The sequence below is a fragment of the Mus musculus genome, chromosome 13 (genome assembly GCF_000001635.26).
Source record: "Mus musculus strain C57BL/6J chromosome 13, GRCm38.p6 C57BL/6J".
NCBI classification, from domain to species: Eukaryota; Metazoa; Chordata; class Mammalia; order Rodentia; family Muridae; genus Mus; species Mus musculus.
The window spans coordinates 98,697,118-98,707,056 of record NC_000079.6 but is presented as its reverse complement, the minus strand read 5'-3'; positions in this window follow the sequence as shown (position 1 = coordinate 98,707,056).

The window sequence follows — 9,939 nt, the reverse complement described above, 5'->3', positions numbered from 1 at the left end:
AGGAGGTGGAGACAGAGGCAGGGGCAGACAAAGCTCTGCAAGATAGAGGATAGCCTTGTCTATATCTAAGCCATGGTCTATATCAGAGCCTGGTCTAATTCTAAGCCAGCTGGAGCTACATAGTCAGATCTGGTCTCAGACAAACAAACAAACAAACAAACAAACCAATAAAAGTTTACATACCGTCTTATTTTCTGAAGAAGAGAAATTATATGTCAAATTATGTTTATATTCTTTCCCTCACTAGAGACAAAGCTACAAATACTGAAAGTGCTCTGGGTGTGCTGCAAGAGCAGAACTGAGCACGGAGAGAGGACATTTCAAAGCACCCCTGGTGTAGAAGAATGATATAGAACGAGGTGTGGCTTAAAGGACGGGAGGCTGGGTGCGTAAAGTGCCTGTAGCATGAGCATCCGCCCTGTTGCCAACAAAACAAGTAGGTTAGGTGGTGCACATCTGCAACTCAACCCTAGCAAGAAAGAAACAGGAGGGACCCTGGGGTTGGCTGGCCAACCAGTCTTGTGAAATCAGTTTGCTATAGTTTCACAGGGAGACAGTATCTCAGAAAAAATGAAGAGCAATTAAGAATGACATATACACACATGTAAAATTATATATATATAATATATACTATTAAAATAATAGTAAGGTGAATCTTCATGCTCAGAAAAAGAATTTGAGCTGCCCCAGGCCAGGCTCCCAGAGCAGCCAAGGCCTGCGCCCACCAGCCGCAGGGCGAGCCAATCAGGCCAGGACACCTTGTTGGGGACTAGCATGGTGATGTTCATGGCACATGTTACTCCTGAGGCCGTGCAGATGCCTGTGGTCTGGGCTGCAGCCTGAAGCCACGTCTGTATCCATAGGCGGTGGTGTTGCCACCACTGGCGGCATACTGATCTGAGTGGCTACCTGAGGCTGTGGTGATGTCTGGGTCCATGGTCCTCCTGTAGCCAGTGCCTGTGTTGATATCTGTGGCCTTACCACCGAGACCTACATCCGTGGCCTGTGTTATAACTTGATCCCACTTCAATGTCTGTAGGCTGTGCTGAACCCGGGGGGCCATGTTGATGCCCATGGTCTGGGCAGCCTCTGAGGGCTTTGGATGCATGGCCCTCCTGCAGCAGGGGGGCCGTGTTAGTAGTCTGTGTTCCCCACACCCCCCGGAAACAATGTGGAGACCCCATGATCTTGTTACCTGTGAAGAGCAAGGAGGCTGCTGTTGCTGTGACCGCAGATACACAGCTGAGAGGGAGGGACATGGAAGACTCCTGTGACAACCCCTACCCACCTGCTGCCTAAAGTAACAGCCAAGACAGGAAGCCACGGAAGAGAACTCTCTAAAGAAGTGTGAAGCAGATGCTGAGCAGGAGCTCGCCACAGCTGATGGCTTCTGGCAGGGATTTGGGTGGAGGGGAGGGACTCAAATCCTGTTCAAGGGGCAGGCTGCTGAGATTCTGACCACACTCCAGGGAGTATAGAAATTGACCTTTATTAATTATTATTTTTATTTATTTTTTTTACTTCTTTTTTGAGGGAAGAAGTCACAAAGGGGACCAGACATGGAAGGACTGGGAAGGGATTGTGATGGGGTATAGGATATGAAACTCGAAGAGAATCAATAAAAGTGTTGTGTGGAGAAAAGGGTAAAAAAGGTTGGGGCTGGAGAGTTGGCTCAGTGGTTAAGAGCACGGACTGCTCTTCAGGAGGTCCTGAGTTCAAATCCTAGCAACCAAATGGTGGCTCACAACCATCTGTAATGAGATCTGATGCCCTCTTCTGGTGTGTCTGAAGAGGCTACAATGTACTTACATATAATAAATAAATAGATCTTAGGGCCAGAGCGAGAAGGAAGGGGAACCCCCCCCCCAAAAAAAAACCCATAAAACCAAACCAAACCAAATCAAACCAAAAAAAAGGAAAAAAAAAGTTTGATTGTAATGACTCTCAGTGGATTGTTTTGAATTCTTCTGAGTTAAGAGTTTACTAAACATGAAAGTCTTTATTAATCAAACTTGACAGTTTTCCGGGCATTGTTTTTTTTTTTTTTTTCCCCATGCAGATTATCTCTGTTCCTGTTTCCTGGTCTCCTATGATGTGTGTGTAATGGCTGGGGTCCCTTCAGCTGTGCTCCCCTCTCTCTGGTACCCAGTATTCTGTCCCGTAGTCCTATTTTCCAGTTTACCCATGCTTCATTTGCCTGCTCAAATTTCATTCTCATGACTACACTTTTCAGTTCCCACATTTCTTCTAGGCTTCTTGTTTTGTGCCTACATTGTTGTCTTGACTTTCTCTACATCTTTCTTGAAGATGAAGGCCTGTGAGCACCTGCATCTAACATAGTGGCCCTCAACCTCCTTGATGCTGCAGCCCGTCAGTACAGTCCCCACGCAGTGGTGGCCCCAACCATAAAAGTACTTCGTTGTTACTTCCTAACTGTGATTTGGCTACTGTTCATACTGGATCATAATTATGAGTCTGTGTTTTCTGATGGTCTCGGGTGACCCCTGGGTCACGCACGACTCACAGGATGAAAACCACGGATATAGGAGATTTGACTCTGAGCTTTTTCCAAAGGGAATCTTTGTTGATTTGTTTAGTTTTCCTTTGAATTGTCTGTACTCTGCTCCTTGTATGCCCTGAGATTTTTGCGGTTGGTAATTGGACACTGAACCTAATCCTGTGGTGACTATGGAAGTAGCTTCCACTCTCCTGGGATTTGCCGGGTTTTCTTTGCTTTTTCTTTCTCTTCTCTTCTCTTCTCTTCTCTTCTCTTCTCTTCTCTTCTCTTCTCTTCTCTTCTCTTCTCTTCTCTTCTCTTCTCTTCTCTTCTCTTCTCTTCTCTTCTCTTCTCTCCTCTCCTCTCCTCTCCTCTCCTCTCCTCTCCTCTCCTCTCCTCTCCTCTCCTCTCTCTCCTCTCCTCTCCTCTCCTCTCCCCTCCCCTCCCCTCCCCTCCCCTCCCCTCCCCTCCCCTCCCCTCTTCTCTTTCCTGTACTAGGGAGCAAGTCCACGTTCTCACGAATGCTAGGTGAGCATCTTCGACTGAGCTACACCTTCAAGCCCGTGAGGCGCTTTTCCCCAGTGACTGTCATAATCGTTACAGGCCGTCTATGTGCTGTGGATCTGAAGGACCTATAGATTTTAGACTCCTCTGGCTTTTTATTGGACTTGTGTAACCACCATGACAACCACCACCGTGTTCTAACCTTTCCTGTGTAGACATACCTTTTTCATATCTGAGGTTTTTTAGTGCATAGCTTTCTAAAGGGAAGGTAGAGGAGTGGAAGAGTGGAGAAAGAACACTGTCTCTTTAAGTCGGGCATGGGGAAGCAGCAGAGGTCCCATAGATCACCTGATCTGAAGCTGTGGAGGCACAGACACTCACCTTTTGGAGCCCAGCAGCCTCTGTTCACAAAGTTCCCCTAAACTGTGTGTGACTACTTCCTGCGATCGATCGGGAACAGCACAGATACTTGGCATGTGCTTGAGAAGCAAGTGGCCTCTGCTATGTTAAGGCCCCAAATTGACAAAAAGCAGCTGCAATGTACTGTCCAAGTCTTCTTTTGTTGGAAGCTGTGAGCCTTCACAGCTCTAAGCTGTCAATTCAGTGCAGCCTTCTTGGAGGGTAGGTGGGTTTCCGTGGATTTTATATTACCATCTCCCACCCCTTCCCCTTTTAAGTGTGTGTGTGTGTGTGTGTGTGTATGAAAGTACCTTTAGGGGAGCTTAAAAGGGCACTGGGTCTTTTGAAGATGGTTATGAGCCACCTGATATGGGTTCTGGGAACTTAACTCGGGTCCTCTGGAAGAACAGCAAATGTTAACTACTGTAGCGTCTCTCCAGTCCCTTTTAAAAGTCTAACTTTCAATACTTCATTTTAAAAGTCTAACCATTGTTGCAAGAGTGAACAAAGCACAATCCAGGGGTCAAATCTGGGCTGCCATCTGCTTTTTGGTATGGTCACAGGAGCTAAGGACAATTGTGTACTTAAAGAAAAGGATATTCCGTGATGTGAAGACTATGTGAAACTCCAACTTCAGTGCCCATGACTACAGCTGGATGGGACCACGGCCTGGCTTGTTTGTTGATACCCTGCCTGTGTCTAGGACTGGTCTCCAGCTATGGCAGCAGAGTGAAGTAGCTGTGTCAGAAACCAAATGGTCAGATGCCTACAGAGCCGGGAGCATTTACTATGGGCCGATTTACACAAGAAGCTTGCTAACCTGTCATAAGACCTGTGGATGGATAGAGGCAGTTCCCACTGAGGTCACTTGCAAGAAATATCAAAAGCTCTTAAGGAAGAACTCATGACAGGATGGAAGACAAGATTGTGGACATGCTGGCTTGGGTTTAGTCACCATGCAGGGGTGGGGGTCGGGGGTGGGGAAGCACTGCCCGGCAGGAGGTTAAGACCTGAAGTGACCAGCTGTGGTTGGCAGTCATTGTGCTTGGAGACAAGCAGGCAGGGCCATGACAGGTATGGTATGTTTGGCTGAGGTTCACCTGGTTATTGTCTGGCTCGGAGAGCCTTGCTGCCGGAGGGAGCCAGCTAGGGTCACCTGGGCACAGGAAAGGGCTTGGTGGGCTTCACAACCTTCCAAGAGTCCAGGAGCAGCTGGGGGTTGTGTGGCCAGACACTGTTGAGGCCCCGCTTCGTCTGAGAAGATACTGATACCCGAGAGTGACGGTAGACTTTTGAGTTGCTTTTTTTTTTTTTTTTTTTGGCAGCAGAACTCAGCTACTGAGGCAGAGGTGGGTATTAAGGATTAAATCCCAAAGACCATGTACTAAAACTCGGTGGGCTTGGTGGCCAGCCTGTGGTACTATTAGGAAGTGGTACAACTCTCAGGAGGTGAGGCCTAGAAGAAGAAACTGAGTCCTGGAGATAGGCCCTTCAAAGTGATGCTGAGGCTGTGGCCCCTCCCCCTTCCTGTCTTTGCTTTGGCCCATGCCCCACTTCCCACAGACATTCAGCTTTGCCTCAGGCGCAGGCCAAGTGATCAGGGATGAACCATTGAGCCTGAACCAGTCTCTGCTCTGTTGTTTGTTTCAGGCATTTTGCCGTAGCGCCGGAATGCTGACCAACATAGCCAGGCAATGACTATACCAGGTGGGAACTGGAAGACATAGACCAAAAGTTAGCGTGTCCCACTGTCCTGAGCTGGTAGGCCACAGCCAATGCTCCTACTCACGAGGTCACAAGGAAAAAGCTTGAACTGATGGGCCACAGAACGGGATGCGAACTAGATGAGAGGCAACTGAAGGTGAAGCAACAGAGAGGTGCGCGTGAACGCAGGGCAGCAGAAGCATCGGGAATGGCTGGGTATGTGGGGAGCCAGGCTGATGCAGCAGCAGCCTCCGTTTGGCAGGAGAAACTGAGGCACACAGAGGACTTGGATAACAAGGCTTGGGTTCCTGGTGGGCCACCATATAGAGGCGAAAGAGGAGCAGGATGAAGGTGGGATTTGGAGTGCCAGGGACCAGCCAGATGCTAGAAACCAAGAAGCTCCAGAACACCAACGGCAATGGTGCAGGGCAGGAGGTGACCCCACGGGGGTGTGGGGGGTAACAGTGAACAAGAGAATAAACAATCACAGCTCTGGTAAGGGCCTTGAGTGCAAAACAGATGTTCATCTGCAAATACAAAGTCACAGGTGGCAAAGGTGCCGGGGCTCATTAGATTAGAAGGCCTCACTGGGAAAGAACACCCAGCCGGAATGGGTAAAGGATGAATGGGAGTCTGTTAGTTTGTCCTCATCTGACTCAAAGCTGATTAATAGTCATGGCTGCTTCCAGGTGGAGGCAGAGGGTCCTGGACAGAGCAGTGCATCTGGGAGGCACATAACAGGTGGCCACCTGCCTGCACCTGCGGGACAGGACGGGACAATCCCAGCTGTACCCACTTCTTAGGACTCTGAGCACACACAAGACATTCACACCTCTGCAGGGGACCAGCCTCAGCTGGCCGTGGGTAGAGGGAGCTACTGTGAGAATTCATTGTGTCTCCCAGATCGGATCATACGCAGCACATAGGACATCTGGTCCTTCTCCTCGGACTCTTACCGATTTCAGCAACCTTACGAGAGAGGTCAAAAAACAACCCTTCTTGCTGATTCGATAAAGAAAGGCTCCAGCCCCGGCTCTACCTGGAGTCTGTGGCTTCCACAAAAAGCCTTTTGTTAAAATGTGGGGCACTCAGGGGCTGGCTTCCTGCCAAGCTGCCTTCTTATTTATCAAACCCTCCCAGATCTCAGGTGTTAGACTCTTATTACTTTAAAAGAGAATTTTTTTTTTTTAGGCCAGAAGTTACTGTGGAGAAGAGGGCTTCCAGCCACACCTGGGAAGAGCCCTAAACCCACCAGCCCTGTGGCCTGCATTGTGCAGCACTTTGGGAAGGCAGGACATCCCACCTAGGTCTTTGGATCAGGCCGTGGTGAGAGCTATTCCTAAGCGCCTCACACAAGCGCTGTCTGGTCCTAAAACAGGCAAGTTACTTATACAGGTAAACTCAGAAGGATTCTATCGGCCAGCACATTGCCCACAGTCTCTCTAAAGGAGGCAGGGACCAGGGTAAGACTAGTTTTACTTTACTGGGCTGTAATTTCAGAGCATAGTAAACTGATTTGACTCCATCTTGGAGTCAACAGTGGTCACCAAGGAGTGGAGGGGCTGGACAGAGAATCCAGAGACTGGGTTGCAACCAACAGGGAAGGACCAGGGAGAAGTGGGGCAGGTAGAGCCTGAGCCCTGGCCATGGCCTGGCTGGAAGATCACCTCTGAAAGGTCACAAGTCCCCCAGGGCAAACCAGCAGCAGCTGGACACCTTTTACAAGTGTTATAAATGTAGATAGCGCCGGGGTGGAGACATAGGACAGATAACACAGGGTGACTGTGTAGACATGCTGGTCTCTCAACCACCTGAGGCATACCTCTCAATCCACCCCAGAAGGGACAGGGAGGGCTGCAGTAGGAATTAGCTCAAACCACTGCCATCAGGCCATGAGAATCACCGTGATCTCATTTCATCTCTAGGAGCATCCTCATCTCTCCTGAGTAACGAGGGAGCTTATCAAGAAAGCCATTAGTTGATAGCCTCCACCTGGCGTCGACTTAGCTTTTCTGGTAGGTCTTGTTATTCCCATCAGATGGAGGAGAGCTGAGAAGCACAGGGAAGTTGTTACTTGCCCTAGACTTGCAATTAGTAAGGTGGCAAAGGCGAATCAACATTCAGACTATCTGATGCCCATTTTACATGCTGGAAAGAAGTCATCCATTCTTTGGGGTCCAGTAGGCAGCAGAGTTGAACAAGATGCCAGGAAACCACCATTTTACTTTCAGGCTCTGCATGCAACAGATTGGTTTCTTCTAACCCTCAGCGCAGAAGTCGAGGCCACTACGTGTGTGCTGTGTACGTTGAGGGTGTCTCTCCCCTGACAAAGTGCAGAAATGTCCACAGTAAAACCTCAAGTGCTCCAGGCAATCTTTCTTCCTGAAACAAATGCTTGCATTCCACAGTCCTGGCTACCAGGCGCTCAGGCAGAGCTGTTATCAGCCACGTGAGATCAACAGCACCACCCAGGCTGTAAAATGACTGCAAAGGGTTGCCTTTGTTTAAGGATCATTTGAGGTACTCAGCCTGAACCTTAAATTCTAACTTGCTGGTCAGTCAACCTCTACCCATGTCTCCTGGATTGAGGAGAAATTTAAAAAAATGCCCCGAGGAATTCCGGCAGCATCTGCTGCGGAGCTGGGCTGTTGGATTGGGCAAGGCAGCTTCAGAGGAGGATCTGGGAGTCTCGGGTGAAAGGTTGAAACACGCACAGTTCCCAGGGTCCAGGTTGGGTGGCTCACAACCATCTGTAACTCTGGTGGATCTAACACCTCCGGCCGCTGTGGGTGGCTCAGGTTAGAGCACTTGCCTAGTATGAGAAGACCCTGAGACTGTTATCCAGCATTACATTTAAATTAAATAAAATATTAAGTAAACGAATGAATCAACAGCCCTAGCTTTTTAGAAGGCTAAGGCAGGAGGATCACTCAATCCTATAACTTAAATGCTCCAGACCTGCCCACAAGAACCCATCTATAAATCAACCAACCAATCAATCAATAGAATGAGATTGTACACTAAGCTCAAAAGCCAGCCCAGGGAGTCCCCTCCACTGAGACTGCTCACAGTGATCTTCAGAGAACCTGGCAGGCTTTCCCTCTTCCCAGGTCCTGGTGTTGCCCAGCCCCTCCTGGCTCTGCTTGGTCAGGGTTTGTTGTCCAGCTCTCAGTTTGTGTCCCGTGCATCTTCTCTTCTACCATCCTGACCCCTTAGCTCACCTACTTCCATCACCCTGACCTCCTGCTTGTCTCCAAACAGCAAATGCTACCTCAGAGCTTTTCTGCTTGTGGTTTTTGTTTGCTGCTGGTGGTGGTGGGGAGCTTTTTATGTTGTTTTTCCAGACAGGGTTTCTCTGTGTCACAGAGACCTAGCTGTCCTGAAACTTGCTTTGCAGACCAAGTTGGCTTCAAACCCAGAGAGATCTGCCTGCCTCTGCCTTCTGAGTACTTCCGAGTTCCACCATGCCTAGCTCCCCGCCCCCTTTAAATTAACTAAGTTAAAAGAATGTATATACGTATGAGTATTTTGCCTTAATGTAGGTCTGTGCGTCAGCTGTGTGTCTGGTGCCGGCAGAGGCCAGAAGAAGGCATTGAATCCCCTGAAACCAGTTATGGGCAGTTGTGAGCTGCCATAAAGGCCTTAGGAGTTGAACCTGGGACCTCTGCAAGTGCTACTAATGGCTGACCCATCTCTCTGTTCCCTTATTGCTTAGAAGGTGTATTTCTACTTTATTTATGTGCGTGTGCTCATGTGTGTATCTACCGCCTGTGTCTGGTGCCTGCAGAGGCCAGAAGAGGGTATCAGATCCCCTGGAATTAGAGTTACAAGTAGTCATGGGCTGCCCAGTGTGAGTCCTGGGAACTGAACCTTTCCTCTGTGTCCTCCGGAAGAGTGCTAAGCCATTTCTTTAGCTCTCACACTGCTGCTGTTATCCCTGCCTAAAGTATTCTTTCCTTCCGTTCTCATATTATAAAACTTGTTCACAGATCCTGTGATGTGAAACCTAATTCTCTTCCCCTTGGTTTAGTGGCTCAATCCTGAGGACTGGAACGAAGTGGAGGAAGATGGTGGAATCGCAGAGGTGACTCCGGGAGACGCTCCATGTCTTCTGCTCCTCTGCAGGGACAGCCAGCTGCTGCTTTCTGAGGGCATACTTTCATTTCTCTGAAATGAGTGATTCTTGGCAACAGCGATGTGAGCCACCTTGAAGCTGCCCCCGCCCCCAGCCCCTGCCACTCTGCCCCCCACCCCCACCCCTGCAGTGTGACTGCAGCCTTGAGAGAGACCCCAATCCAGAACCATCCAGTTTCGCCACTCCCAGAAGCTGACCGTCTTTATGATCCTTAGGAACTGTGGGAGGCAGTAAGTGGGAGAGCAGCTTCAGTTCCGGGGCTGTTTGTTATACAATAATAGACAGTGGTGGCTTCCTCATTCCCATCAAGTTTGTGTCACGTTGCCACCTGTGTAGACACCTCCGGCACTCACACCATGAAGAAGAGCCCCCTCCAGCCCCCCCTCATGTGTTCTTCTCCTTAGCTTTCTTAATCTTTGTCTCCCCATTGAATTTTATAAACGCTAAGTAAATATTTGCGGGTGAATCCATGAATGTTCGCTTCTGTTTTACTCTTTTGTATTCAGGGACTGGATGGATCTGGGTGGATCCAAATTTTGTTCGGTATCATTTTGTTTTACGTGATAGAGTCTCAGTACATAGACCAGGCAAACCTGGAACTTGTTACGTAGCCAAGGCTATCCTTGAACTCATGATTCTCAGTTTCCCAAGTGCTAGGATTATAGGCTTTCACTATCATGCCTGGCTTCATGCAGTTTTA